Genomic DNA, 27,940 nt, shown 5'->3' on the forward strand with positions numbered 1-27,940 from the left:
AAAGCAAGGCTGTTTAGTTCGAATAAAGTTATTCGACTGCAGTTTACTGACTGCGTGAGCACACCGCTACAACGTGTTTTTATCGCTATTAATATACGTCACCACTGCCAATACCTGACACCCGTCAGTGCGCGATTTCTTTAATTTTTCGATCCAAGGTAGGCCAACTATGGAGAATTCTAAAATAAAAGAAAAGTGAACGTTTAATGATACGTGGACAGATTCATTTGCTTTCACTGTTGACGAGACTGGTTTACCGGTATGCTTAATATGCAATGAGAAACTAGCAAACAACAAAAAGTCAAATGTTGCAAAGCATTTCTAGAATAAACACGCAGCCTTTGCTCAAAAATATCCGGATGGAGATGAGAGAAAAAAAGCCGTTTCGGAACTGATGCGGAAGGTTGATCTGAGCAAAAATCATTTCAAGCAATGGATGAAGTCCGGAAAAACAACGACATACGCTAGTTATATTGCCGCTCAGGAAATAGTCAGGCACGGGAAGCAGTTTACAGATGGTGAATATATAAAAGAATCTTTCATTAAGATTTCAGAACATCTATTCACGGACTTTAAAAACAAGAGTGAAATTGTGCAGAAAATCAGGGATATGCCCCTCTCTGCAAAGACTGTCAAAGACAGAACCATAAAAATGGCAGAAGACATCACAAGACAGCAAATTAAAGACATCAATTCAGCTGTGGCCTACTCGATTGCCTGTGACGAGTCTAAAGACAAAGGTGATATTGAACAAATAGCGTTGTTCTGCCGGTTGTAAACTCTGCCGGGCCACAGGAAGAACTGATTGAGTTGATACCTCTAAAAGACCAAACACGGGGGGAAGGACATCTGTGAGGCTGTCTTGAATTGTTTAAGAGCCAAAGGAATAAAGACTACCCACCTGGTGTCAACAGTCACTGATGGGGCACCGAATATGACGGGAACTCACAAGGGAATTGTGGCTTTACTGCAGAAGTCGCTGGACAGAAAGCTGCTGATTTTTTACTGCATCTTGCACCAAGAGGCACTGTGCGCTCAAACATTTCCTCCGGAATGCACAGAAGTAATGGATGTTGTCATTCAGATTGTCAATAAAATAAAGGCAAAATTTTAAATCACCGTCAATTCCGTTTGTTACTGGACGAACTGGGAAGCGCATATTCTGATCTCCTGCTGCACAACAAAGTCCGGTGGCTGTCCAGAGGGGAGGTGCTGAAACGCTTTGTCGCGTGTCTGGAAGAAGTGAAAACTTTCCTGGGCAGCAAAGGGCTGGAAAAGCTACACTTCATGGTAGACATGACAGCGCACCTGAACACGCTGAACACAGCTCTTCAGGGGAAAGGACGTACAGCCCTACACATGTTGGAGGAGTTTTGGCATTCGAGCGCAAGTTGACAGTGCTTGCCAGAGATTGACAGAAAGGCACTTTGTCTCACTTCCCCAATTTGAGAGAGTTCAAACAAGGTCACGACATGATAAGTTCGGAGTATTTACATTCTGCAATCATCGCAATGCAAACATCGTTTGGGAAACGCTTCTGTGAGTTCAGAGAGGAAAAAAAACACATTATCCTTCCCGGTCACTCCCCCAAGCATCGATTCATCTCTATTGAATACGACTGAATACTGAATACGGCAGGTGTGAGTAAACCTGATCTTGAGATGGAACTGGCCGAAATAGCCGACAAAGACATATGGGTGTCCAAGTTTAGACGCTTGACAGCAGACCTTGAAGATGTTACCCGTCAGAAGGCCGTTCTTGCTCAGAATCACAAATGGAGTGATGTTGAATACCTCCCTAAACCGGACAAACTTGTGTTCGAAACATGGAATGCTATCCCCGACATTTATGTAAACATTAAAAAGTATGCGCTTGGAGTCCTGTCGATCTTTGGATCCACATATGTATGTGAGCAGGTGTTCTCCAACATGAACTTTATTAAAAACATCGTGCACGCCTCACAGATGACAGCTTGCGATCCTGTGTAAAGATGAAGGTGACGTCATACAGCCCTGATGTGCAGATGCTGTGCGCTGAGGTCCAGGAGCAGAAATCCCATTAACCAAGTATGATACATATTTTAATTGCCTATTATTTTAGGAATATTCATATTTTTTTCATTGTTCAGTGAAATAGTCCTTTTATTTTTCAGGTTGACAGCTGGCTGACGTTATTTTTGGTTTGCTGCTGGCGGAAAATTTAAGTTCAGCGTTTTTCATAAATACAAGAAGAACTCAAATAGACATTGAGTATTTTACTTAAAAGTAACCTTCAACCCAACGTCTTTTTTTCGGAGTTCAAAATGTTTTTGTTGCATGCAGAAATGTAATTTCGTTTTCTCTGCAGTAGTTCATCAATTTCATAAATGCAACACATTATAGTTTGTTTATACATAACATAAAGGCAAAAAAAAAAACGTTATTTCATTTTAAATGTCAAACGGGTTTTGCGGCTCCCAGTGTTTTCTTTTCTGTGGGAAACAGGTCCAAGTGGCTCTTTCAGTGGTAAAGGTTGCTGACGCCTGCCTAGGGCCAAATGGACTGCATCCCAGAGTGCTTAAGGAAGTAGCCCAAGAAATAGTATACGCATCAGTGATAATTTTTCAAAACTCTTTAGATTCTGGATTAGTTCCTGAGGATTGGAAGGTGGCTAATGTAACCACACTTTTTAAAAAGGGAGGGAGAGAGAAACCAGGGAATTATAGGCCAGTTAGCCTGACATCGGTGGTGGGGAAAATGCTAGGGTCAGTTATCAAAGATGTGATAACAGCACATTTGGAAAGCGGTGAAATCATCAGACAAAGTCAGCATGGATTTGTGAAAGGAAAATCATGCCTTATAGAATTTTTTAAGGATGTAACTAGTAGAGTGGATAGGGGAGAACCATTGGATGTGGTATATTTGGATTGTCAAAAGACTTTTGACAAGGACCCACACAGGAGATTAGTGTGCAAACTTAAAGCACACGATATTGGGAGTATGGTATTGATGTCGATAGAGAATTGGTTGGCAGACAGGAAGTAATGTGTGGGAATAAACAGGACCTTTTCAGAATGGCAGGCAGTGACTAGTGGGGTACCACAAGGCTCAGTGCTGGGACCTCAGTTGTTTACAATATATATTAATGACTTAGACGAGGGAATTCAATGCAGCATCTCCAAGGTTGCGGATGACACGAAACTGGGTGGCAGCGTTAGCTGTGAGGAGAATGCTAAGAGGATGCAGGGTGACTTGGATAGGTCAGGTGAGTGGGCAAATTCATGGCAGAAGCAATTTAATGTGGATAAACGCAAGGTTATCCACTTTGGTGGTAAGAACAGGAAAACAGATTATCATCTGAATGGTGGCCGATTTGGAAAAGTTGGGGGGGGGGGAGTGCAATGAGACCTGGGTGTCATTGTACACCAGTCATTGAAAGTGGGCATGCAGGTACAGCAGGCGGTGAAAAAGGTGAATGGTATGTTGGCATTCATAGCAAGAGGATTCGAATACAGGAGCAGGGAGGTTCTACTGCAGTTGTACAAGGCCTTTGTGAGACCACACCTGGAGTATTGTGTGCAGTTTGGGTCCCTACTCTGAGGAAAGACATTCTTGCCATAGAGGGAGTACAAAGAACGTTCACCAGATTGATTCCTGGGAAGGCAGGACTTTCATATAAAGAAAGACTGGATCGACTAGGCTTATACTCACTGGAATTTAGAAGATTGAGGGGTATCTTATTGAAATGAATTAAATTCTAAAGGGATTGGACAGGCTAGATCTAGGAACATTGTTCTCAATGTTGGGGAAGTCCAGAACGAGGGGTCACAGATTAAGGATAAAGGGGAAGCCTTTTAGGACCGAGATGAGGAGAAACTTCTTCTGAATCGGTGGATTTCTCTGTCACAGGAAACAGTTGAGGCCAGTTCATTGTCTATATTTAAGAGAGAGTTAGATATGGCCCTTGTGGGTAAAGGGATCAAGGGGTTTGGAGAGAAAGCAGGTACAGGGTTCTGAGTGGGATGATCAGCCATGATCATACTGAATAGCGGTGCAGGCTCGAAGGGCCGAATGGCCTACTCCTGCTCCTATTTTCTATGTTTCTAAGTAATGGGACATTTCTGCCGTCTCCAATATGTGATCTGGCTCAGTCTGACTCTCTCCATTGGTATTATTCCCTGTTCCTGCTGAGCTGCATGGGTGCCTGGCCCCACAGTAGCTGAAACAGTCTCACACAAATAGTCTTTCTTGACATGCAGCTGCGGTCTTCTTTTATGTTTTATTAACTTAAAGTGCTACAGTTTTAATGCCATATAAGAAATTTCTGCTGAGATGAATGTTTGGTCCGCAGCTGTTAAAAGGACTTAAGAGTGAATTTTTGTATTTTGTAATTTTGTTCTTGTCATAGTCATAGAAAATTTCAACACAGAAACAGGCCCTTTGGGCCATCTAGTTTGTGCTGAACTATTTAAACTGTCCACTCCCACACCCCTACCATCCAGGTACCAACACAAACCTCTTAAATGTTGAAATCGAGCTCGCATGCTCCACTTGAGCTGGCTGCTCATTCCACAGCCGGATGACTGTCTGTGTGAAGAAGTTTCCCCTCATGTTCACCTTTCACCCTTAACCCATGGCCTCTGGTTGTTGTCCCACCCCATCTCAGTGGAGAAAGCCAGCTTGCATTTACACTATCTATGCCCCTCTATCACAATCAAATCTCCGCTGAATCTTCTACATTCCAAGGAATAAAGTCCTGACCCATTCAATCCTTCCTTATAACCCAAGTCCTCCGTATCTGGCAACATCCTTGTGAATTTTCTCTGAACTCTCTGAACCTCTTTTACATATTTCCTGTAGGTAGGTGACCTGAACTGCACACAATACTCCAAATTAGGCCTCACCAATGTCTTCTACAAGTCAACATAACATCCATCTATTGTTGTCAGTACTTTAATTCATGAAGGCCAATGGGCTGAAATCTTTCATTCCATCCCTATCTATCTGTGATACCACTTTCAGTGAATTAAGGACTTGTATTCCCAGGTCCTTTTCTTCTACAACACTCCTCCATGCCTGACCGTTCACTCTGAAAGACCTCCCTTGGTAGGTCAGACCAAAGTTAAACAGCTCACACTGGTCTGAATTAAATTCCATTTTCCATTTCTCAAACCATTTTCCCAGGGGGTCCAGATTGCACTGCAAGCCATGATAGTCTTCCTCGCTGTCCACTACACCACCAGTCTTGGTGGTCATAAATCTGCTAATCCAGTTAACCTCACTATCATCCAGATTACTGATATAGATGACAAACAACAACAGATCCAGCAATGATCCCTGTGGCAACCACTAGTCACAGGCCTCCAGTCAGAGAGGCAACCATCTGCTACCACACTCTGGCTTCTCCCAAAGACAGTGTCTCATCCAATTTACTGTCTCATCTTGAATGCGAGTGACTGAACCTTCCTGACCAACCTCCCATATGAGACTTTGTCAAGTGCCTTGCTGACGTCCATGTAGACAACATCCAGTGCCTTGCCTTCATCCACTTTCCTGATAACTTCCTCGAGAGACTCTATAAGATTGGTTAGACATGACCTACCATGCACAAAGCCATGCTGTCTATCCTTAATCAGTCCACATCTATCCAAATACTTGTATATCCGGTTCCTGCACATAATGTCACTACTGATGTCAAGCTTACCAATGTACAATTTCCTAGTTTATTTTTAGAGACTTTCTTGAACAGCGGAACAACATTGGCTGTCCCCCAATCCTCCAGTACCTCACCCGTCACTGAAGATTATTTAAATATTTCTGCTTGTGCCCTGACAGTTTCTGCATTTGTCCTCCGCAGAGTCCCAGGGAACAACCTGTCAGGCCTTGGAGATTGATCCATGCTAATTTGCCTTAAGACAGCAAACAGCTCCACCTCTGTCATCTGCACAAGGTCCATGAAGTTGTTGCTGCTTTGCCTCACTTCTATAGACTCTGTGTCCATCTCCTGAGTAAATAAGAATGCACAAAAAGATTGAAACAGAATAGGCTGAAACACACTGTTCAAAAGTGCTGGCGTTCAGTCCACTTCGTGCATTGACTCATAACATTTTTTGGGTGTATGTTTGTCAGAAACACATCCAACAGATTTCCCATCGGAAGTGCAGGTAAATTCTGGACCTGATTTCAAATGAACCACTGAGCACTCAAAAAAAAAAGGTGCTGCAGAGCCTGATTTCTCCCTTGTGCTTTTATTTTTATTTTATTAAATACACATTATCTTGGATCTCTTAATCTTAATTCACATTTAATGTAGGATTAACCTTTCTGCATTTGGATAACTACAATTTTTGTTCTTTTCTGTCGAAAAATGCAGTCACATCATAATACTATTCAAACTTCAGACCAAAAGTCTTCCTTTCCCCCCTTTTATTTTTTCCCAGGAAAAAAGAATATAACCTTTTTGCTGTTTAAAATTGGTAACATTTATCAATTCATGCTGTTGTTTAAAATTAAATTGCTTAACTCCCTGAAGCAAACTTGTAAGTTCACTAGCTAATAAAGAATTGAACAAAGAGGATTGTATATTTTACGCACAAAGCAGCATATTATCAATGTTCCTACATCATAAACTCGGAGACGAATGTACAAATCCCAATCTTATTAGGTATTTGTACTCAATTTTTCCCACAGATGGTGAACTGCTAATCTTGGCTGGTTCATCAGGCACAGCATGGAGTGGATCTGAAGGGAGGTGGGGTGGTTTGTGTATTTGTGGCAGTGCTGGGAGGAAAAATTAGCATGAATGATGAATGTCTTTAATGTCCCTTCCTATAAAATACTCTACAAATGTTTCACACTTATTTGACCTTGAGCTTTTTTTAAAACCATATTACACTTTAGTCATGATTACTTAGAATTTCAACATCTCTTTTCCAGCGAAAATAATAAGTGGAAAGGGGTATAATTTTAAACATCGTATATATTCAGTTTAATCTACCCCGTTCTAATGAAATGTTTATTCAGTTATTCATGCTATTGACAAGGCTCCGAATAAAGCAAATGAGGACCAATAGGTGTGGTAGATTCTTACCAGTTCGATGGCATAATTTTAAACTCACTTCTCCATGTCTTCACGTTTAGGAGCAGAATCACAAAAAGAGGTGGCAAATGACCAGGGAAAGCTTCACACAGAATCACAGAACAATTTTATAAAATTATTGTTGGCATGAAAGGAGATCATCAACCAGAACTATCATCTCAATTCCAATCCTTTCCTCTTGCCCTGCATCACTGCAAAATTTCCCTCTCATTTCCTTTCCAATTCTATTTGAAAGTACCATCTTAGTCCTTGACAGTACTGTCCTGTGGATAACCAGTAACTGTGCTCTGGAAGTCCAATCCAAAGTAGAATCTTTGCTAATCTACAATGCTAGCACTGCACCTCACCATACTTCATGTCTGGTAATTTAGCCAAGATTCCGATTTTCTAATCACAGAAAAGACTAAGTACTGATTTAAAACAAAGGCTAAGGTTTAAACTTTCATCTTATGCTGATGATCATCTAATGTTATACTGTGTTTCCATATATATAAGATAGATAGATAGATAGATAGATAGATAGATAGATAGATAGATAGATAGATAAATAAATAAATAAATAAATAAGGGATGACAGATAAGGTTGTGGTCTCAGGTAGAAGGAGCCAATTTTAGAAAATCCAGCACATCTATTTTTCAACATAGTCCGCTCCTACATTTACACACTTAGTCCAGCGGTCGTGTAACATACGAATCTTAGACCTCCAGAGAGTGTCCACAGATGGGTGATGTAAAAGATTTTGTTCCCTTTCTCCGAGTTTCTAATCCTTGCATTTAGATAGCTGGAGCTCAGCTCTGTCTGAGAGATCCATCGGTTCCCATTCCCTCATCCGCCGGAAGCTCCCCAGGGCCCGTGTACGGATCGTGGGGCTGAGAGAGAGGGAAGAGAACAGGACTGTCCCGGGGTTGCTGGTCACGGTCTCCGAAATTCAGAGGAATTATCCCGAAGTCGGTGTTTAAGATAAAAACACGGAGAATCACTCTTACCTGCAACCGACATTTTCAAGGCCCTGTCTAATGCGCTCATGCGTGATACTCGGGGACGTCGTCAGCCTGACGCCTGCGCAGTTCATCAGTGCTTCAGTTCCTGATAAAAATTATTCGCGCACGGCCTTAAGGGTAATAACGGTGCCATGACACAGTTCTTGAAGCACCGGTTCAATGTCCATATCTCATTTTTTTCGGGTATATAGAAAAAATCTGAAGCTTTTTTAACGCAGGAAGCGGCTCACATAAACAATATACGCAATATCAACGTGTATTTAATGCCAAAGTAAAATGTGGATATAAAACACAAGAGATTCTGCAGTGGCTGGACATACAGAGACGTAAACACACAAATTGCTGGAGGAGCTCTGCAGTTCAGGTAGCAACTAAGCAGCGGAGTCCACAGTCTAGGCATGCTCAAGAGGCTCGGTCTAAAAGTTGTTTATTTATTCCGCTCCACTATTGCTGCCTGACCTTTTGATTTCGACTAGTATTTTGCGGAAACTAACCATCTTTTTTATCGGTCAACCAGTTTCCAAATTTTTCTGACCTTCCTTTTGTAGCCATATCCTGCTGGTCTGATTCCTCCTCCTCCTCGTAAACTCTGGACCCCAACTCTCTCTGGAGCCACAAAGCCTGACTCAGGCTGGCAACTCTTCGGTTTCTGACTCTGCACCATCGAAGTTTCACTCGCCAGTCTGCTGTCAGACTTCAGAGGTGCATTGTGTTACGAGACCGCAGATTCATTTACTGTGAGTGTCTCTTTGAGTGAGGCGGGTCTGTGTCGTCACACAGGCGCTGCAGCAGAGACAGAGAGACAGAGGGGGGAGGAGAGGGCGGGGGTGAGAGAGATAGAGGGAGAGGAAGAGAGAAAGAGTGAGAGAGACTTCAGCTTGTCACTGCTATGCCCAAAAGATTGGGTTCATCATCGGCACGCAGTGCACAACGGATGTGTGACTGTCACTTCGTATCATCCAGATGTGTGGATTTCCCTTACCCGGAATCGGGGTGTTCTGTGGTAACCACCCGAAGACGATATTCCTGTGACTGTCACCTGGTGATATTTCTAGGTGGATTTCGGAACTAATCCACGGATACGATCTTCGGCGACTGTTATTTCGTTGACCCAGCGAGGAATGTGTGTGGAATTCATCGTAATTGCCTTCTCTCTACATCTTACCTTATAACCATATAACAATCACAGCACGGAAACAGGCCATCTTGGCCCTCCTAGTCCGTGCCGAACCCTTAATCTCACCTGGTCCCACCTACCCGCACTCAGCCCATAACCCTCCACTCCTTTCCTGTCCATATACCTATACAATTTTACCTTAAATGACACAACTGAACTGGCCTCTACTACTTCTACAGGAAGCTCATTCCACACAGCTATCACTCTTTGAGTAAAGAAATACCCCCTCGTGTTTCTCTTAAACTTCTGCCCCCTAACTCTCAAGTCATGTCCCCTAGTTTGAATCTCCCCTACTCTCAATGGAAACAGCCTGTTCACGTCAACTCTATCTATCCCTCTCAAAATTATAAATACCTCGATCAAATCCCCCCTCAACCTTCTACGCTACAATGAATAGAGACCTAACTTCTTCAACCTTTCTCTGTAACTTAATTGCTGAAACCCAGGTAACATCCTAGTAAATCGTCTCTGCACTCTCTCTAATTTATTGATATCTTTCCTATAATTCGGTGACCAGAACTGCACACAATATTCCAAATTTGACCTTACCAATGCCTTGTACAACTTTAGCATTACATCCCAACTTCTGTACTCAATGCTTTGATTTATAAAGGCCAGCGTTCCAAAAGCCCTCTTCACCACCCTATCTACATGAGACTCCACTTTCAGGGAACTATGCACAGTTATTCCTAGATCTCTCTGTTCCTCTGCATTCCTCAATGCCCTACCATTTACTCTGTATTTGGATTATTCCTGCCAAAATGTAGAACCTCACACTTCTCAGCATTAAACTCCATCTGCCAACGTTCAGCCCACTCTTATAACCGGCATAAATCTCCCTGCAAGCTTTGAAAATCCACCTCATTATCCACAACACCTCCTACCTTAGTATCATCGGCATACTTACTAATCCAATTTACCACCCCATCATCCAGATCATTTATGTATATTACAAACAATATTGGGCCCAAAACAGATCCCTGAGGCACCCCGCTAGTCACCGGCCTCCATCCCGATAAACAATTATCCACCACTACTCTCTGGCATCTCCCATCCAGCCACTGTTGAATCCATTTTATTACTCCAGCATTAATACCTAACGACTGAACCTTCTTAACTAACCTTCCATGTGGAACTTTGTCAAAGGCTTTGCTGAAGTCCATATAGACTACATCCACTGCCTTACCCTCGTCAACATTCCTCGTAACTTCTTCAAAAAATTCAATAAGGTTTGTCAAACATGACCTTCCACGCACAAATCCATGCTGGCTACTTCTAATCAGATCCCGTCTATCCAGATAATTATAAATACTATCTCTAAGAATACTTTCCATTAATTTACCCACCACTGATGTCAAACTGACAGGTCTATAATTGCTAGGCTTCCTTCTAGAACCCTTTTTAAACAATGGAACCACATGAGCAATACGCCAATCCTCCGGCACAATCCCCGTATCTAATGACATATTAAAGATCTCCGTCAGAGCTCCTGCTATTTCTACACAAACTTCCCTCAAGGTCCTGGGGAATATCCTGTCAGGACCCGGAGATTTATCCACTTTTAAATTTCTTAAAAGCGCCAGTACCTCCACCTCTTTAATTGTCATAGGTTCCATAACTTCCTTACTTGTTTCCCACACCTTAGACAATTCAATATCCTTCTCCTTAGTGAATACCGAAGAGAAGAAATCGTTCAAAATCTCTCCCATCTCCTTCGGTTCCACACATAGCTGACCACTCTGATTCTCTAAGGGGCCAATTTTATCCCTCACTATCCTCTTGCTTTTAATATAACTGTAGAAACCTTTCGGATTTACTTTCACCTTATTTGCCAAACCAACCTCGTATCTTCTTTTAGCTTTTATAATCTCTTTCTTAAGATTCCTTTTACATTCTTTATATTCCTCGAGCAATTCCGTTACTCCATGCTGCCTATATCTATTGTAGACATCCCTATTTCTGAACCAAATTTCTAATATCCCTTGAAAACCGTGGTGCTCTCAAACCTTTAACCTTTCCTTTCATCCTAACAGGAACATAAAGATTCTGTACCCTCATAATTTCACCCTTAAATGACCTCCGTTTCTCTATTATATCCTTCCCATAAAACAACTTGACCCAATCCACTCTCTCTAAATCCCTTCGCATCCCCTCAAAGTTAGCTTTTCTCCAATCAAAAATCTCAACTCTAGGTCCAGTCCTGTCCTTCTCCATAATTATATTGAAGCTAATGCTATTGTGATCACTGGACCCGAAGTGCTCCCCAACACATACATCTGTCAGCTGACCTATCGCATTCCCTAACAGGAGATCCAACACTGCCCCATCTCTAGTCGGTACTTCTATGTATTGTTGCAAAAAACTATCCTGCACACATTTCTCAAACTCTAAACCATCCAGCCCTTTTACAGAATGAGCTTCCCAGTCTACGTGTGGAAAATTAAAATCTCCCACAATCACCACCTTGTGTTTACTACAAATATCTGCTATCTCCTTACACATTTGCTCTTCCAACTCACGCGCCCCATTAGGTGGCCTATAATACACTCCTATCAGTGTTACTGCACCTTTCCCATTCTTCAAATCTTCGTGTGGATTTACAAATCTACCCTCTCACTCACTTATTCCGTGGATTACTGAACTTTTCCACTTTACCATCTGAAGACTTTAAGCATTGTTTCCAAAGCTTGATAGTTTGGGAGCTATATATACGCACAACACTGTTAACTTCTGTTTATTTCGTTTAATCTTTTATATTTGAAGCAGATACTGATGAAGAGCTTGGTTTTAACATCGAAACCAGACTCCATTAGTGATCTTTTGCTGCTGGTACGTAACAATTGCTACAACCCAGCTGTCTGAGGCATAGTCCTTTAAAATTGGTGAGAATGACCCCAAACGTTGAAAAGAGCGGGGAAGAAGGAGTTTAACCAACTTCGTCCGGAGCCCTGAACAACATCACAACCACAGTGAGCTCATCGCCTTGTTCAGCCCGGAGAAAATCATGCAGGGAATTCATGCAGGTGTATGAGATGATGAGAGGCATTGGTCGTGTGGATAGTCAGAGGCTTTTTCCCAGGGCTGAAACGGCTAACACGAGGGGGAATACGTTAAGCTGCCTGGAAGTAGGTACAGAGGAGATGTCAGAGCTAAGTTTTTTTAAGCAAAGTGTGGTGTTTGTGCGGAATGCACTGCCAGCGATGGTGGTAGAAGCGGATACAATACTTTTAAAGGACTCTTAGATAGGTACATGGAGCTTAGGAAAATAGAGGGCTATGCGGTGGGGTAATTTTAAAGCAGTTTCTAGAGTAAGTTACATGGTCGGCGCAACATTGTGGGCCAAAGCATCGGTAATGTGTTGTAGATTTCTATGATTCTATGAAATTCAAGAGAAATCTCCTATCCCACGGAGTGGTGACTAGTTGCAACCTGTCATCACAGGGTGAGTGAGAGAAGAACGGCTGGGGTAGATTTTAATATACTGATATGGAACAGAAACATTGGTAGGAAACAGATGGGCCGAATGGCCTTTCTAGTGTACATTGTGAGTGTGGTAGAGACAGTAAGTACCTGAGACACGGGATTTGATACAAACTGATTTATCTTTCACAGATCCACAATATTAAACACCAGTCTAGTTTAAGACAAATATCAGCAGAACGGACTCCTCCAATGCTCAGTGACCAGGGTTCAGTCCTGGGTGCGATGAGCAGCCGCAAGAACTGCAGAATCTAACAGTCACAGTCCCTCATGAACCTGCAGCTGCCTTCAGTCACCGTGATGGTTAAACATTTAACACGGAGCTGATTTGAACTTCCTCCCTGATGTGAAGTTGCTGGTGTTGCAGCAGCTGGGATGATTGAGTAAAACTCATTGCTCACTCCAGACAGAAATGTGGCCTCTATTTATTGTGAACTCACTGGAGCATCACAAGGTGGGTTAACTGAATGAGTCTCTTCGCACACACGGAGCAGGTGAACGGCCGCTTCCCAGAGCGAAGCTGTCGGTGTATCTGCGATGGCCGACTGAATCCCTTCCAAAATGAGAGCCAGTGAATGACGTCACACCGCTATAACGTCATGGCGATGTATCCAATCAGATCACGGACATGGACACATGTTCGGGCTCTCCTTGTCGCGAGTGGGGCGCTGTCTTCTCCAGCATCTCCGCCTCCACATTCAAGAACCGGCGGCTTTCAAGCGCTGGTGAACTGACAGATACAGCGGAACTAACGTGCTGTTGTGTTGTGATTCCCATACACAAATCCTTTAAATTTTCTACACTTTTAAAATTTTACTAAGCACGTCAGTGAGTGAAGGACAACAATTCAACTTAGATAATTTTAGTCTTTATGGTGCCTTCTGATAAAAACACTGTCAAAACTCAAAACATTTTGAAGGAACAAAGCTTCATCTTTTAACTGGCCACAGTTCCGGTATCAGGCACAATATCAAACTCTCTGCTTCCCTCTCTATATCAAAATGGATCATTCCTCCCCTTCATCAGTCTGTGACTTGGCTCAGTTTGTCTGTCTCCTTCGCATTCTGAGCATGCGCCACACACCTACTGAGATCACATTTTATTTACACGGCTGTGACTGCAGACTTTCTGATTATTATGACCCTCCCGGCATTTGACGGTGGTAAACTCAGTCAGCAATGGTATTGACCCTCAGGAGTAGGTGATTAGGCTTTTTCGTTGGAGATGATAAACTGCCGGTAGTGTGTGTCTGGATGAGTGGGTCGTTTTCAGACTGGAAGGAGGTAGCGTTTGGAGTACCCCAGAGATCAGTCCCTGACCACAGTTGTTCACAGTTTAATGTCCTGGCGGAGGCAGCGAGATGTGAGATGTCCCAGTCTGCTGGTGACGCAGAAAGAGTGGAGTTGGGGGAGGGGAGGCTATTCACATGCAATTTCGTAGCTTTGCAATCAGTACATAGTGCACTGTGGGGCTGCAGTGGTGGGTTCCAATCTGCTAATTAGATTTGCTGACCACAGTACATTGATCGACCGAATCCCAAATAATAACGAGGCAGCCGACAGAGAAGAAGTCATCACCCCGACACACGTTGAGTCGAGATTTTCCTTCTCCAGAGAGCCAAAAAACAAAGAAAGAGCATGAAAAGTCGTTCAGAGAGAAAAATCAAACTCCCACCCCAACCCCAGGATAAAAAAAGAATGCATTCCGATCATCAATCTACAACCCCAACCCCCCGCACAAAAGGGAACAATAACTTCGAGCCGACGAAAATAAACAGTCTACTGCGCACAACTGTGGAGGAGCCGGTGTCACCAGTGTGGAGGCGGCCGCATCGGGAGCAGCGGACACAACGAACGACCCCGGAAGATTCACAGGTGAAGTGTCGCCTCACCTGGAAGGATGTTTGGACAACGGAGAGAGTTCGGCCGTCCGGCCCTTTCACTGTTACACCCCGGACTCCACATCAAATCCATCCAAACGAATCTGGGTGATCTTTAATGACCAATAAATATAATTCCTCTCAGCGATCAGCTGTCTGAATGATCCCCTGACTCTGAGAGGAAGGGGTATCTATGGTCCACACTGTCAGGGTGTTGAGTTTACCAGGAGACAAAGACTGCAGGGACGAGAGGTATTCTGTTGACTAATACTCTGTGTGTGGACCCCGCTGGCAATTCTGGTGTTGTGACCCGAATCGAGACAAACACCACGCTGCCCACTCCACCAACAACACGGCACAGCCGGACACATAACAGGGGACTTTACATCCCACAACACTGGATTCAATGATGAAACCCGTGATTAATGTTGTTGTCCCACTGAAAAGTCCATTAAGGTGATTTTGAATGCCAGCGCTCTCCCACAGGTGACGTCACACAGCTTCTCCCACCCGCGCCTGACGTCACACATGGACTCCCCACACCGGGATCTGCCCTCACGTGCGCGGTGTCTTACGTCACCCACGCGCTGCTGTGCTCGAGCTTTATCGGTTTAACGTCTGGGCTGATAATCACGTGATCAGACCTTCCCCCGCCGCTGTCAACGGTGGATTCAGGAGCTGCTCTATTCCCATTGGTGCGAAGCGATGTCAATCACTTACAACCTGTCGCGGAGGCAGACAAGCCGAGTGGGCGTTACCCCTCTGAGTCCGTCTCCCGCTCGAGCGCCGACAGCCTCCTCAGAGCGGAGAAAACCTCAAAGTAAATGTCCGGTTTCTGATTTATTTCCATTTCCCTCCGAGGGAAGTTGGGGCGTTTTTGAAGCGTCTCCTGCGGCCGGAGTCTGATGTATCGCTGAGAGGTAGGATGAACCGCTCTGCCCGACGGTTTGATGCTGGTTCCCCCGGGAGGGAGGGACAGGGGGAATTTTACTGAAAGTGTAATGATAGTGTGAGAGGGGGCAGACTGGAAGTTTGTCCCGGTGGGGGCAGGAGGGTCTCATCTGTGGAAATGTCTGGGCCCACGGTGGTGCCGAGCAGAGGGATTCACCACATTGGGAGGGGGGGCAAACACCGGCAGACTGTTGCCCTGCAAGCGGGGACAATGGTTCGGGCAAAGTGACAATTATTTGGGCTTGTTGAGATTGTACCTGGAATATGGTGTAAAATCCCGCTCCCTATACTAACACGGGTTATATAGACCAAAGAACAGACTGCTGGACTGTGTTGGGCAGCATCTGTGGAAGCAAATGGACCGTCATCATTTTGGGCCGAGACCCGCCCTGTGGATTGAGATTGGACGGGAGATAGTCAGATACAAGAGGTGAGGGGTGGGGATGGGGTAAGAGCTGGGGAGTGGGAGGTGGATCCAGGTGAGGGGGGAGGTGGGCAGATAGAAATAGTGACGGGGTGGGAGGTGAGTGTTTGGGGCAACACGGGGCTGCAGAAGTTGGAAATTAATTCCATGATTGAGGAAATGGAGATGGGGCAGAAACGTGTCTGAGATGGGAGAGCTGTGAATGTGAAATAATGTAGGAAATGAGGCCGATGTGTCGGGCAGCGTGTGAGGGGCGAGGAACAGTCACCGGGTCACGTGGGAGTCCGTCCACCGTCACGTGATCCCGTCTGACCGCAGATCGGCGGCATCTGCGGGTTTGTCTCCGAGGCCCCGCCCCCTCCCTGATGACGCAATAAGCACTGCGCATGCTCAAATTCCCGGGACGGCCAGTGGTTATTTTTCTTTGTGTTTGCTGAAGCGGGTCCGGAGCGGCGGGTTGTCTGTGGGATCCTGATCGGGAGAGGGTCCTCGCCCCCCGGGGCGGGGGGGTCGGATCATTCTCTGCGGAGCGGGACCGACAAGATACATGCGGTGAGTACTGAGTCCGGTCCCGACCGATGCTGGGCGGTGAGTCCCGTTAACTTCCCTGAACTCGCGATCTCACCCCGCTTCCTGAACAAAACCTACCGGGGTCTGTCCGGGTTGTGAGACCTTCTCTCCGAACCTGGGGATACCCACCGTGTGTTAATAAAAGTTGGTTCGGGGAGAAGGGTAAATGCCAAAGTTCCTGTTGCTCTATCTTTGTCATTTTATTACATAGTAGTATGTACTGTTAATTCAGTGTCTGTGCATTGCTGGAGGACCGTCAATGATCGTCCTTGATCCCTTCTCCCACCCGTTCCATCTGCTTAATCCCTGCCCATCTTGTTCAACCTCTGTCCAGCCTGTATCCCACCACCTCGATGATAAATATCGACAATCTCTCTTCTACCGTTGCCTTCATTGTGAAGTCTTTTGCCTCACGGAGTTATTTCTGAAATCAGTGTTTGTTACCTGGAACTGCCAGAGGATTTATTTAATGCAGAATGAGGAAGGATAAAGCCAGTCACTACAATTTTAGTTTCAAAGTTATCAAAAGGCCGCTGTGTTAATCTTTGCCAGACGGATACTCCCAGTGTTTACAGTTGAGTCTGATATTTCCTGTTTTGGTCATGTTTGGAGAGGCAACTCCCCTGTTGCCGGGAACAGCCAGGATCTGTAGGGAGTGGAGCACAGTTTTATCGTTCTCTGGCCATTTCCCCTCATTGAGAGTTAGCGGCCTCTGGAGCAGATGGAACAGCCTGATAGTGGGGTGGGGAGGATGTTGTGAACATTCACTGTGTCGACTGTATTAACCCTGTGTTGGAATGAAGAGAAAACTAATGAATGTGGGACTTAAATTTGTGCAACTTCGTTCAGGCCGTCACAAACATCTTGTAATCAGTTGTGCATCATTTAAAGTCAAAAGAGAAAATGCTGGAACCGTTCAGCAGATCGGGCAGCATCAGTTCTGATACTGAGTCTTCCACAGTTTCTCTTTCCATAGATCCAATCTGATGTACCGAGTTTCCAGCATTTAATTTCAATTTGAAATGAAAAGCCTGTTGTTCCTGTTAGCCAACAGGAAATGCGACGGCCAATTGTGCTGGGCAAAATCTCATTTAACAATCGGACAATGATAAAATGCTTTCAGTTTAGCTGGTGGAGACAATGTGAAACGTATCCCTGCCTGCTGGTGACCCGCGCCTGCTGGTGACCCGCGCCCGCTGGTGACCCACGCCCAGGTTTTCCAGCCCGATATCTGGCCCAGTCAGAGGTTTATCAGGTTCCCATTCTGCCATCGGTTGATGCAGGAGTGTCAGCCTTTGAACTCTGAATGGCGGACACATGTTACCGGCAGTAAGGGAGTCCTCTGAAAATTGGTGTTTGGACTGTATACCTGGGGTGTAGACTCCGGGAAGATGGAACAGTCAGTATTTGGGATTTGACCAGGTCAGTACTTCTGTAGCTGGGGCTGAATGTTCCTCCTCCCTCAATGAATCAGAAGTCTCGGGTTGCTGGACATTGGTTGTGGGGGAATCCCTGATGTGGGGAGGATGTGTGAGGATTCTGGGGTCGGTAAGTGACACGTTCAGCTGTGTGACCCGATCACAGATTGTGACCCTGGTGAAGTGGATCTGGAGATCGGGCTGCTCGGGCTCATCAGGTGTTGACAGAGTGTTTCTGGTCTGGTCTCAGTTGTTTGTTTTTGGGGTTCCTTTGGAGGCAATGAGTGATAATCTGAGGAGAGAATGAGGATGCTCAGAGGATGTGCAGACCAGCTAGCAGATGTTCTCACTGACATCTTCAACATCTCCCTGAGCGGCGCCACCGTTCCAACTTGCTTCAAGGCCGCCACCATCGTTCCCATGCTGAAGATGTCTTCAGCGTCCTGACTAAATTACTACCGCCCTGTTGCACTTACATCCATCATCATGAAGTGTTTTGAGAGGCTCGTCATGAGGCATATCAAGACCCTGCTGCCCCCCTCACTGGACCCCCTGCAGCTTGCATACCGTACCAACTGCTGAACAGATGACGCCATTGCAACCAGCCTCCACCTGGCCCTAACCAACCTGGACAAAAAAGACACATGCGTTCGGACGCTGTTCATAGACTTCAGTTCAACATTCAACACAATCATCCCCCAGAAACTGATTGGAAAGCTGTGACTACTGGGTCTGAACACCTCCCTCTGCAACTGGATCCTAGACTTCCTGACTGGGAGACCTCAGTCAGTCCGGATCGGGAGCAGCATCTACAACACCAGCACACTGAGCACAGGGGCTCCCCAGGGTTGCCTTCTCAGTCCACTGCTGTTCACTCTGCTGACCCACGACTGTGCTGCAACACACAGCTCGAACCACATCATCAAGTTCGCCAATGACAGGACCATGGTGGGTCTCATTAGCAAGAACGATGAGTCAGCTTACAGAGAGGAGGTGCAGCGGTTAACGGACTGGTGCAGAGCCAGCAACCTGTCTCTGAATACGAACAAAACAAAAAAGATGGTTGTTGACTTCAGGAGGACATGGAGCAACCACTCTCCACTGAACATCAACAGCTCCTCAGTAGAGATCATAAAGAGCACCAAATTTCTTGGTGTTCACCTGGTGGAGAATCTCACCTGGTCCCTCAACACCAGCTCCATAGCAAAGAAAACACATCAGCGTCTCTACTTTCTGTGAAGACTGAGGAATGTCCATCTCCCACCCCCCATCCTCATCACATTCTACAGGGGTTGTATTGAGAGTATTGGAGCAGCTGCATCATTGCCTGGTTCGAAATTGCACCATCTTGGATCGCAAGACCCTCCAGCGGATAATGAGGTCAGCTGAGAAGATCATTGGGGTCTCTCTTCCCACCGTAACGGACATTTACACTACACGCTGCATCCACAAATCAAGCAACATTATGACGGACCCGACGCACCCCTCATACAAACTCTTCTCCCTCCTGCCATCTGGGAAAGGGCACCGAAGCATTTGGGCTCTCATGACCAGACTATGTAACAGTTTCTTCCCCCAAGCTATCAGACTCCTCAATACCCAGAGCCTGGACTGACACCTTACTGTCCTATTGCCCTGTTTATTATTTATTGTAATGCCTGCACTTTATGCAGTCCTGTGTAGGTCTGTAGTCTAGTGTAGTTGTTGTTTGTGTGTGCTTTTTTTTTCTCTTTCTGTTGTTTTTTTTACGTAGTTCCATCTAGATTTTGTACTGTGTCCTGTAACACCATGTTCTGGAAAAACGTTGTCTCATTTTTGCTATGTACAATGCCAGCAGTTGTGGTCGAAATGGCAATAAAAATGACTTGACTTGAGTTGAGCTTCAGGGTTACAGGAGGAAGGCAGGAATATTGTTTTGGAATAAAATCAGCCATGGTTGAATGGTGGAGCAGACTCGATGGATAAAATCACCTCATTCGGTTCCTGTGACTTATGTCTTTCAGTGAGTTTTTATTTAGGAACATTCAGATCATTATATTTGTCTTCAATCTTTAGATTTCAGTGAGCAGAAATGTTTTGACCTCCTTTGTATTGTTAACATACTTCATCTTTTATGTTAAAGTTAGACCTGTGGTGAGAGATTTATTGGAATAAAAGCCCACAACTGGAAGCAAACCACGACTGAAGACGAGGGAACAGCAACAAGTGAACCAGCCCGAGGACTGAGAGCACCGACTGGAGAGAAACCAATCTGACTCGGAGATTCCAGTGATTCAGTCAGGAGAAAGTTTGGTGAGTCTCCTTTACTCAAACACTGGTCCTTTAGACATTACATACCTGTACAAAGGAAGGTAGGAAATAGCTGGAGTGAGACCGAATGTGCCCAAAAGTACCAGTTATGCCTCTGTCAGAACAGTTGCAATCACTCCAGCTCTGGTGATGTGCTGTCAGTATCCCAGCTCTTTAAATTCACTCACATTCCCTCAGTGTTTGTTCATTTCAAGGTCTTCCATCCTGTGAAGCAGCTTTTGGTCACTTCTGAGTGGGGAGATGGAAACGAAGGGGAGAGTTTATACTTAATATCTTTCCAAATAAAAAAATACTTTGAAATTACTTGCTGCAAACTTGCTTGAGCTTTTCTCAACAACACACTCAAAATGCTGGTGGAAGACAGCAGGCCAGTCAGCATCTATAAGGAGAAGCACTGTCAACGTTTCAGGCCGAGACCATTCGTCAGGTCAGGAGATGAAGGGTCTCGAGCTGAAACATCGACGATGCTTCTCCTTATAGATGTTGCCTGGCCTGCTGTGTTCTACCAGCCTTTTGTGTGTGTTTGAATTTCCAGCATCTGCAGATTTCCTCGTGTTTGCCCTCAGCATCACCCCTTGCTTCCTGCCATTCAGCTGTTCCCAGACTCTGGGGCTCTGTCACAAACACAATGTTCAGGAAGGTTAGTCAGATGGACAAAACAGAGGGTTTGGCTGACCTGTCCTTTTAATGTGACACCCCTGAACTCCACTTCAACTCTATTCAACTATATCTGGGAGAACTTCAATGACCATTCCTCTCACCAAACAGCTGTTTGAATGATACACTGACTTACAGGAAGGGGTATCTGTGGTTCTCATTGTCAGGGTGTTTTGTTTACCAGGAGACAAAGACTCCTGAGTTTACACTGCAGCCGAATCCGGTTTACATCAGTCAAGCCATTGTTTATGAAAATAGTAAACAGTAGATTACTGCACTGGCTGAACCACCCAAACCAGATCACCCTGGAAAGTCCTCCCCAGAAACATTTGGGGTTTTGTGACCCAATTCAAGAAAATGGCCACGCTGCCCACTCCGTCAACAACATGGCAAATCCGGGCATGTGGCAGGGGACTTTTCCTCACACAACACTGGGTTCAGCGATGACATCTGTTATGCTTCCTTCATTATCCCCATGAAATCATTAAAAATGTCCAGTAAACAGCTTTTGAAAACAAGTTCTCACCCACATGTGCTGTCACTCTGCGCCCCCACATACCTGATGTCACGTGTGGGTTCCCCACATTGGGATCTGACAACGCGTGTGCAATTCCTTACATCACACTGGCGCAGAAACAGTTGAACTTTACTGGCTGAGGTAACAATGGTCTGACCCACCCACCCCACCCCACAGTCAACAGAGGAATTACTCTCTTCCCATTGGTGTGACGCAATGACACAAGGGATAAGGGGGCTCGTCTGTGGAAATGTCTGAGGCCATGGTGGTGGCGAGCAGATATATTCACCACTTTGGGGGACAATTGCTGGCAGACTGTTGACCTGCAAGTGGGGCTAATGGTCTGGGCAAAGTAGATTGGAGTGGTGATGGGAGCAAGGATGGACTGGTGTTGGGTATTATTAAATTACAGGATGGACATGATGGGCCAAGTGGCCTGTTCCTGGTCCTGTGTTTAAAGAGAAAGAATAACCAGACCCTTCTTGGCCCTACAGGATGTCCCAGTTGGTGTTTTAGCGACCAGTGCTTGGAGCTCAGTTGTTCCCAAACTGTGTCAACAATTTGGCTGAGGGACCAAATTAAACATTTCCAAGTCAGCTCTTGGAAAAAATGTATATTTGTATAATGTTAATGACAGAGAATGTATATTTATGATTATTGATACATTTTTGTTTCCATATTGTTAATGATATAAAACTTATATTTACAGATTGTTACTGACAGAGAATCGTATAATTTGTGTTCCGTGTGTTATCTGAATGTACTTGCCTGTGATGCTGCCACAAATCGGTGTCTCTTTGTACCTGTACCTTCCCGTACTTGTGCACTTGGTAATAAATTCAACAGGACCTGAGAAATCTCTGTGAGACTTGATTAGTGATGATCATCTTGGCAGCTCGCTGGGCCAATGATAGAGATACTACAGTGTCAAGTACAAGACCTTAACAGTGTCGATGAACAGAGGGATCTTGGAGTCCCAAGTTCATCGCCCCCTGAAAGTGGCTACACAGATTGACAGGCTGGTTAAGAAGGCAAATGACATGCTTGCCTTTATTAGTCATGATATAGCATTCAAAATTCAGGAAGTTATGTTGCAGCTTCATGAAACGTGAGTTTGGCCACATCTGGAGTATTTCATACATTTCTGGCTGCCTCATTCCAGGGAGGATGTCAATGTCCCTGGAGAGCGTGCAGAAAAGGCTTACCAGGATATTGCCTGGATTCGAGGGCATGAGCTATAACAACTTGGGTTGTTTTCTCTGGAGTGACATAGGCTAGGGTGAGACGATGGAGGTGTATAAAATTATGAGAGGCATAGATAGAGAAGACAGACAATATTTTTTTATCCTGGTTGTAAATGTCTAATACAAAAGGCCATGTATTTGATGTGAGAGCGGCTAGTTTGAAAGGAGATGTGAGGTACAAGTGTTTTTACCAGACAGAGTGGAGGGTTGCTATGATGTGCTGCCCGGGGTGATGGTTCTGGCAGACACAATATTAAGAGATATTTAAATCAGCACCTGGATGTGAGGAAGCTGTGGACATTATGTCAGCAGAAGGGATTATTTGGCCATTTGATTCCTAATTTAATTAGCTGAGCAAAACATTTTGGGCCGAAGGGCATGTTCAGGTACTGTACTGTTCAATGTTCTGTGTGTGTTGTCGAGAGGTTTCGGGCAGACGGAGGCAAAAGGAGTGAGTGGGAGCAACAGGTCAGCTGGAGCCCAGTGTGAGATCACCCAGTTCTGTAGGAGAAACAGAAACTGTGTGTTTAATGGTGAGGGACTGAGGTGCAGTGGGTAGGGAGGGAGGTAGAAGGTACATTGGGTAGAAGGTGTGGGAAAAGGCTCCGAAGCATTCAGGCTCTCACGACCAGACTATGTAACAGTTTCTTCCCCCAAGCTATCAGACTCCTCAATAGCCAGCACCTGGACTGACACCTTGCCCTATTGTCCTGTTTATTATTTATTGTAATGCCTGCACTGTTTTTGTGCACTTTATGCAGTCCTGTGTAGGTCTGTAGTCTGGTGTCGTTGTTGTGTTTGTTTTTTTTTCTGCTATGTGTTGTTTTTTTACGTAGTTCAGTCTAGTTTTTGTAATTAACACCATGGTCCTGAAAAACGTTGTCTCATTTTTACTATGTACTGTACCAGCAGTTATGGTCGCAATGACAATAAAAGTGACTTGTCTTGACATTGTATTTATTGTAAGAGTTATTAGGTATAAGAGTGAAAATGACTTTAACGATTATTTGGACTTTGTTGAGATTGTACCTGGAATATGGTGTAAAATCCCGCTCCCCATACTAACACGGGTTATACAGACCAAAGAACAAACTGCCGGAGGAACTCAGTGGGTCGGGCAGCATCTGTGGAGGGAAATGGACCGTCAACATTTCGGGCCGAGACCCTCCCTCTGGACTGAGAGTGGACGGGAAATAGTCAGAGAAAAGAGGGGAGAGTTGGGGATGGGGCAAGAGCTGGGGAGTGAGAGGTGGATCCAGGTGAGGGGGAGGTGGGAAGGTGGAAATAATGACATGAGTGGAAGGTGAGTGGTTGGGACAACACGGGGCTGCAGAAGATGGAAATCAATTCCATGGAGGATTAAAAAACCTAGTGAGCTGGGATGCAGTCCATCTGGCCCAGTCTCTGAAAAAGGGGATGGACTGAGATGAGAGGAAATGCCTCCACTCTGAGGGTGGTGAATGTCTGAAAAACCCCACCACAGAGGGCGGTGAAGACTCAATGATCATCCTCACGTAAAACAGAGACTGGCAAATGTGTGGAGACTGAAGGGATCAAGGAAATGAGGATCGGGCAGAAACATTTGCCTGAGATGGGAGAGCAGCCATCATCTTGTTGATGGTTTGAGGGGCTAAATGACCACCTCCAGCGGATTCTCACTTGATGTTTCAGTGTTCTTGTCTAATGAAGCTCCGGATGGATGTGGATAGAAAATAGTGTGATTCCAATGAAACCTGCACAATTCCTGTTCGGGTGGGAATTTTACGTCGGACCGGGATGGGAATCGAGCCCGTAACTCTGAGAACCGGGAGGTGGAGCAATGGGGACGGGAAGATACAGAGGGAAAAATTAAAAATGTAACTGGTGTAAATATGAAATAACGTGTAAAATGCGGCAGGTCGGTCGGACAGTGTGTGAGGGGCTAGGAACGTAGTCCCCAGTTCAGACGGGAGACCCTCCACCCGTCACATAATCCAGGTTCTCGCTCCCATTTCAAATGCAGATCTGTAGCATCTGAGGTTTTCGCTTCCGAGGCCCCGCCCCCACTCTCACAGTCTCCGGATGGGCTGGGGTTTTCGTTCCGTTCTCTGTTGAAGGGGATCATCGTCTGGGAGCCAGTGAACCGATCACTGTCTGCGGGACAAATTGATCAAGTTCTCATCGGTCAGTATTGAGGCCGGTCACTCGGGGTGAACGCGACTGACAATTTCCCATCGGTGACTACTGGGGGAGGGGGGAACCTGATGTTAGGAAGAGAGTCCCATAAATTTCCTCGAACTGGCGGCCTCGTCCCACTTCCTGGATACAACCTGTTGTGGTCGTTCTGGTTATGGGACCTTCACACAAAACCGTCTGACATGAACTGCCGCTCAGCCCCTGGTGTTCTGGTCCCAGGAGCGATGTCAGGACTAAGCCCATCCGTTAAGTTGTACCTGGGGAACTTTACCTCCATCACTCAGCCCGGTAGTGGATCTAGTCTTCACCTGGATCGATGTCTGGGGTCGATAATTGTTTTACATATTTCCAGCACACTGGAAGCGGACGTTCGGTACATTGTGTCCTTGCAGACGGAGGGTTAAACAGAGTAATCGCACCCTCGGGACACTGCTCCTCGTGTATGGGTAGTTTCATCTTCCCCGTTCAGACAGGACAGTGAGATCCAGATCTCTCACGTCCTCTGGGGAGAACTGGGAAGTTTACATCATCTTCTTCTATTTCTGCGACTTGACAGCATGCAGCCAATGTTTCCCGATGTGTGGCCCTATTAATGGGAGAATTAAGTTTTTTTCATGTATCTGAGTTTCCCGGAAATCTGTACACTCCTTCCGGAATTTCTAAAGGAGCAACCCAGGCTGTCTAATATTTCCCCACGATTAAAATGGGGAATCTTCTTTTTACATGTTACCAATGTACAGTGAAACATTGTCTTTGGTGTCATCCCCACAGATCAATACATTACAACAACACATTGAGGTGATATAAGGTGAAACAAAAACAGAATGTCACAACTCATTCTGGTTACAGAGAAACTGCACTGCCTGTAGATATGTGATGCAAGGTCACATCTTGTTAGACTGTGAGGTCAGGAGTCCATCTCATCACACTGGGGAACATTCAGTTTGCTTATAACAGCAGAATGGACACCGCCCTTGACACCGTCAGTGGGAAGTATAGGCTGACTCCATGGAGGGGAGGTTGGTTTCTATGTTGTACACAGCTGTGTCCACAGTTCTCCGCTATTTCATTCAGTTAAAGGAAGAGCAGTAGCCATATGAAGATGTGAAGTATCAGGATGGGATACTTTCTGCGGTGCATTGATAAAGTGTGTAGAGTTGAAAAGTATACCAAAATTCTTATGGTTTGTTCTGGCTTTGTTATATTGGAATCTGTTATCTCCTAGCATGTACTATTATCTCAGGATCTGTGTACTGCTGGAGGTCCATCAGAGATTGCCCTTGATCCTCTTCTCCCATCAGGCTCAATCTGCTCATCCCCTGCCTATTTTGCTCAACATCTGCCCTGCCTGTATCCCAACACCTCAATGATATATATCAACCATCTTGTTCAACCTCTGTCCAGCCTGTATCCCAACACCTCAATGATATATATCAACCATCTTGTTCAACCTCTGTCCAGCCTATATCCCACCTTCTCAGTGAGATATATCAACCAACTTGTTCAACATCGGCCCTGCCTGTATCCCATCACCTCAATGATATATATCAACCATCTTGTTCAACCTCTGTCCAGTCTGTATCCCAATGCCGGAATGATATATTTCAGCAATCTCTCTTTCAAACTTTGTCTTCATTGTGAAATTTTGTTTTGCATCTTTTCCAGGATATTTTTATATAGACAGGACTACCAGAAGTTTAATTGAACACAGCACGTGGCAGGGTAATTGCAGCCATTTCAATTTTAGTTTCACCGTTACAAAATGGCTGCAGAGTTAATCTTTGTCATAATTGAACTCTGATGTTAAGTTTGTTATTTCCTTTCTCGGTTATTTTCAGTGAGCCACTTCCTCTGTTTCCAGGGTAACGGCCCGTCAGAGCTGCAGCAAGTGTTGCACTTTTTATCGCTCTGTGGTCACCGCCTCTCAGCGTAGAGACAGTGGCCTCGGGAGCAAATGTAACAGAATGATAGTGGGAGGAAAGGATGCTGTGACTATTGACTGTATGGGATGTGTTACACCAGGGTCAGAATGAACTCAGAACTAACAAATTAGTTGGGGTGGGGTGGTATTTACAGTCTAGGGTGGCAATCAGTTACTATCTGTGCATTAAAATGAAGATGGAGAAAATACTACAGTTGCAGGAAATTTAAGGAGATAATACTGGAAACGCTCAGCAGATCGGCCGCATCTTGGACAGTCTCAGTTCTGGAACTGGGTCTTCCACCATTTGTCCTTTCAGAGATGTAGTCTGATGTACCAAGTTCCCAGCATTTCCTATTTTATAATTTTACATTTTGTTCCTGCTACACTGCAGGAAACATGGCAGCCAGCTGTGCTGGGCAAGATCCCACACAGCAGGAAGATTGTGATCAAATGTGTTCGGTTTAGCCTCTGGTGTCAGGCTGAAGTGTACCCGCATTCTCTATACAGAGTGGGGAACCAGCCTGACCACCCGCCCCGGCAGAGGGTCATTAGTTTCCAATTCCACCTCAGTTTGTGAATCGGAAATGGCAGAAACACCACGGCAAATTGCCGGCACCAAAGCGTCTTTGCATGGGTGATGATATTGGGCCGGTGACTCTGAGGATATGGAACTGGCAGTATACGGGCTTCAGTCCAGGTTGGTAATTCTGCAGCTGGGATCGGAATTTTCTCAGTCTGCAGTGAAGCTGAAATCCCGGGATGTTGGACATTGGTTATGGGGAAATCACCATCAACACTGCCCAATAGGCCATCACATCTGTGAAGTATTTTGGAGATTATTTAAAAGTTAACTAGGTAGTTGGGTGAAGTTGGGCAGTGATGTTGTTCATCTGAACTTTGGTAAAGTCTGTAACAAGATCCCGCATGGCAGCTGATCGGGAAGGTTCGGTCACGTGGGATTCACGGGGAGCTGGCGAGGTGGATTCACACCGGGCTCACAACAAGAAACAGAGGGAGATGAGTGAAGATGGTTTTAGCGAATGGAGGCCCGTAATGGGTGGGATGTGTGTGCCAGTATCGAGACCTCTGTAATTCACTATTCATGCCATTGATTTGTACATGAATGTACAAGGCA

At 45.2% G+C, this 27,940-nt stretch overlaps 2 protein-coding genes across 9 annotated transcripts in view; one reads left to right on the top strand and one right to left on the bottom strand.

Moving 5' to 3' along the window:
• Window positions 1–8,083, bottom strand: part of LOC132389231 (zinc finger protein 229-like) — a 137,700-nt gene extending 129,617 nt beyond the window's left edge. The window contains exon 1 of the mRNA XM_059961723.1: window positions 8,065–8,083. The gene's annotated coding sequence lies outside the window, so the exon portion shown is untranslated. The remainder of the gene's footprint in view (window positions 1–8,064) is intronic.
• Window positions 1–27,940, top strand: part of LOC132389230 (NACHT, LRR and PYD domains-containing protein 3-like) — a 221,234-nt gene that overhangs the window by 158,784 nt on the left and 34,510 nt on the right. For 3 of the 8 annotated variants that reach the window (XM_059961711.1, XM_059961712.1, XM_059961713.1), the window contains exons 1-2: window positions 16,407–16,542; window positions 20,101–20,270. The exons of 3 other annotated variants lie outside the window; for them this stretch is intronic. The gene's annotated coding sequence lies outside the window, so the exon portion shown is untranslated. Of the gene's footprint in view, window positions 1–16,406; window positions 16,543–17,780; window positions 17,983–20,100; window positions 20,271–27,940 lie in introns of those variants that run through there. 2 more of the 8 variants (XM_059961714.1, XM_059961715.1) reach the window with 2 other exon arrangements.

This window comes from Hypanus sabinus, unplaced genomic scaffold (assembly GCF_030144855.1).
Source record: "Hypanus sabinus isolate sHypSab1 unplaced genomic scaffold, sHypSab1.hap1 scaffold_505, whole genome shotgun sequence".
Lineage (NCBI taxonomy): Eukaryota > Metazoa > Chordata > Chondrichthyes > Myliobatiformes > Dasyatidae > Hypanus > Hypanus sabinus.